Here is a 4,106-nt window from a genome sequence, read left to right on the forward strand (position 1 = left end):
TGTGTGTGTGTGGCCAGCTCAGCCCACCAAGGGCGGGGCTGGCTGGCATGTGGTGCTGGGGGATTGAACCGCGGTCCCTGTGCTTTGCTAAGCTTAGCTTGTTCTAAGTAGATGCTTTAGACCACTGAGCCATCTCACCAGCCCTCAAACCTAATTTTCAGTACGTACTCTATAGAAAATCCTGCTAATGCATGTAATGATGTTATTACCTGCCTGCATATTAAGAAAAAAATCCTTAATGTGTTTCAGTGGCAATGGACAAGGTCATTGTGGTTAAAAGAAATGAACTACATTAGCCTGTGCATGATGGCCCACACCTGTAATCACAGCACTTGGGAATCTGAGGCAGGAAGAACTTGAGTTGAAGACCAGCCTGAACTATATAGTGAGACCCTGTCTCAAAAATAAACAAGCGGGCTGGTGAAATGGCTCAGTGGTCTAAAGGACCTACTTGGAACAAGCTTGGCAAAGCGCAGGGACTGCGGTTCAATCCCCCAGCATCACATGCCAGCCAGCCCCGCCCCCTGGTGGGCTGAGTTGGCCACACACACACACACACACAAATATATAAAAAATAAATAAATAAATAAATAAATCTTTAAAAATAAATAGCCAAACAAGCGTTGGGGCCAGGGAGATGGCTCAGTGGGATAAGCGCTTCCCTGGCAAGCACAAGGGCCTGAGTTCAATCCCCAGTTCCGGAAAAAAAAGAAAAAGAAAAAATAAACAAGAGCTTCCCTGGCAAGAGCAAGGGCCTGAGTTCAATCCCCGGTTCTGCCAAAAACAAACAAGAACTCTTATCAAGGCCAAGTAGAAAGCACGAAGTTACAAGGTTAACAGTGTCAGATACAGAATGTCTATAGTACGTGCAGGCATGTATAGAAAAATAGTGGTCTGGAAAGATATTGGTCAGAATAGGGATGTCTCTGCGGAAACGATGGGACTGGAATTTTGTACCTAAGCAAGGTTTAATAAGGTTTTCCTAGTGCCGCGAGCGCAGGTTCCATCCCAGCACATGTCACGTCAGCCCGGCCCCGGGTGCGCTGAGCTGAGCCGGCCACTTAGGCTGGAGTGGTGGCACATGCCTAGAATCCCAGCGCTGGGGAGGCTGAAGACAGGGAGAGCACGACGAGTCCGAGCTGCGTAGCGAGACTCTGTACCAAATATGATGATGATGATGATGATGATGATGATGATGATGATGATGCTTTTTTATGCTTTCTTTAAAAAAAAAAAAAAAGGGGGGGGGGCGGGAGAGAGGGCTCAGTGGTCTAAAGCACCTACTTGAAACAAGCTTGGCAAAGCACAGGGTACGCGGTTCGATCCCCAGCACCACATGCCAGCCAGACCCGCCCCCTGGTGGGCTGAGCTGGCCACACACACACACAATAAATAAATGTAATAAATAAAAATAAATAAATATTAAAAAAAGGGGCTGGTGAGATGGCTCAGTGGTCTAAAGCACCTACTTGAAACAAGCTTGGCAAAGCACAGGGTACGCGGTTCGATCCCCAGCACCACATGCCAGCCAGACCCGCCCCCTGGTGGGCTGAGCTGGCCACACACACACACACACACACATAAATAAATAAAATTAAAAAAATAATAATAAATATTAAAAAAAAAGGCCTGAATAAACTTGGCAAAATGAGAACTAGTACTCCCAATCGCTTTTTTTTTTTTCATTTTTTGTACTTGCTTTTATTTTTAAAACCTCTAGAAAAATATTTTATAACATAGATTAAAAATCACAAGACGATAGGGGCAAATATAAATGCTTCAGACGCTGACAATGAACATAAAAACATTGGGCGGCATGGCGAGAAGAGCCTTGGACAGCCAGCAGAGTACAGGATGGGTGAAGGTAGGAGGGAGCGCGATGCAAAGGGTAAGGAGAGGGGGAGAGCGGGCGAGGCAGAGGGGGAGAGCGGGACGGAGGGGGTCGCACAGAGGAGGGGGGCTGCGCGGAGGAAGAGGTCAGAGTCGCCCCGACGCAGGAGCTAACGGGGGGGGCAGGAGAGCGCAGAACCCGAGGGGTACAGTGAGAGTATGACCTCGGGACAGGCGAACGGGGGAACTACCGCAGAAGCCGCAGGCCTGGGAGCACGGGAACCCGGAAGGCCGCCCACGGAATACGCGCGCAGCGGGATGCACACTCACCTCAGCGCGGCAGAGCAGCGGACGCCCACACTAGACCTCACGGGCTGCCAATCAAGACGAAGCTGGAAGTGACGTCGCCGACCCCGCCCTGTGTGCCGGCCTTAGGGCCGCTCTGGAAAACGAGGGTTCGTCTCGTTATCCACCTGTTGGGTCTTGGTAGAGGAATCGCGTGGTGCTGGATGGCAAGACCCAAACGAGCCAGAGGCTTCAAAAACCAAGGTAGTGGCCAGGGTACTCCTAAGTCAATGGCTCACAGCTTATACTAATTGTTTTTGTGTGTAGTACCTGGGATTGAACTCAAATCCTTTGCAGTGCTATGCAACCAACCCCCTTTTGGAGACGGGATCACAGAATCTCACAGGCTAGACTTAAATTTGGGTCTCTAGAATGCTGGGATTACAGGGGTGCAACACCAGCCCCGGATAGTATGTCTCTGGTCAGCTCTTCCTCTAATAAGCCAAACGATCAGGATATAGAAAAGCAGCCTGCCCAATTCGGGGATTAGTTCATTGCCTCCACTCATAATTTTTCATATGGGTCTCAGCATCCACTCAACAGGGGTTTAAAGCTTCAAAGCAAACCCCGAATTGTCCTATAGATTCCTCTTTGCAGGAAAAGGAAACTAGCGGTAGGTAGTTTACAGCCAAAGCAATCACACCCTTTTAGATCCCTCGTCTTTCAGAAAATGAATCTACTTAACCTTAGGCAGCCCACGTGAGAGGTCCTTGCCCCACAAGTGATGCTGCTTTAGAAACCTGAGTAAGGGTTACACCAAGTAGCCAGGCACCAGTTGTAGCAGGGCCCTCCTACTGAAAGGTCTCTACCTACAGGCTGCACAGCTAACCCATCCCTAAGGACTAAGCAACCTGCCAACCATTCCAGCCCATGTGATATGCAGGTCCTGCTCCAATTGGTAGAAGAGAACTACCTGGTCTGATAAATTTATGCTTCTCAGTCTATGGTCAATAAACACAATATGGACAGGGCAAACAAGCCTATGCGCTCTACCCGGGGCCCCGATGTAGTTTCTAACCTGCTGCTTCTCAGGACACCCATCTACATAGTCAGGCCCAACCAAGATTTTACAAGTATTTTAAAAAAATCAGTACATTTAGGCTGAAAGTCCTCATTCCTTGTGGTCCTCTGTACTTTGGAGTAGGAAGTCACACACCTAATTCTTTGCCACTCAGCCTACGGCCCTATTTAGGTATACAGGGTCTGAGGTGATCTGGGACACATGGAAAAGAACTTCAAGCATATATCTTTGTCAAAAGTCAGCACTGCTATTGTACAGGAACCTTGCAACTGAACCCTATACAATAGCAAGAACTGCCCACACCAAGATCGAGAAACTGGTGGTAGGGCATGAGGCACAACCGAGGGGGAAAGGAGCCTAGAATCCTCCCCCGTATAAGTGATAACCTGTGACCATGGGATGCAGCCTGTGTAAAGTAGCTTTATCCTGCTCTTAGTACCCAGAGTGGTGGTATTAAAGCCAGGGGCAATGTTGGCAATGTTCTCCCTGTGGGCACCATGCCTGAGGGACCTTCTTAGAACCCGAGGGCAGCTTCACTCTGGTCTTCTTGGTTTCAGGGTTGTGGGATATGACTGTGGCATAGTTCCCACAACAGTGTCATTCCTCCCACAATCCAAGATCCCTGGGCAGAACAGACCCCATCATGTCAGCACCTGTGGATGAATACCCCAGCCAACAACTCCACAAATAACTGAAGTCGGGGATGCCCCATTGCCTGAAGAAAGTTGCCAACCAGTCCAAAGACAAATTTTATTGAGCCCCTCAGCTCTAGTTCTCTTTCTCCTGCACTGTCTTGGTTCCACGGAGTCGCCCAGTCCTGCGAGCAGCAATAAGACCCACTTTGCGCCCTGCAGGGGCATCTCTGCGGATGGTTGAGGGTTTGCCGATGTGCTGGTGGTTACCACCTCCA

The 4,106-nt window shown here is 49.2% G+C and overlaps 1 protein-coding gene across 2 annotated transcripts in view; it reads right to left on the minus strand.

Annotated features, from left to right (window-relative positions):
• Znf34 (zinc finger protein 34) overlaps window positions 1-3,137 on the minus strand; it is a 14,506-nt gene extending 11,369 nt beyond the window's left edge. For both annotated transcript variants that reach the window (XM_012516394.2, XM_023723967.1), the window contains exon 1: window positions 2,161-3,137. The gene's annotated coding sequence lies outside the window, so the exon portion shown is untranslated. The remainder of the gene's footprint in view (window positions 1-2,160) is intronic.
• Window positions 3,138-4,106: the final 969 nt, after the last annotated feature.

The sequence above is a fragment of the Octodon degus genome, unplaced genomic scaffold (assembly GCF_000260255.1).
Source record: "Octodon degus isolate 3935 unplaced genomic scaffold, OctDeg1.0 scaffold00104, whole genome shotgun sequence".
Lineage (NCBI taxonomy): Eukaryota > Metazoa > Chordata > Mammalia > Rodentia > Octodontidae > Octodon > Octodon degus.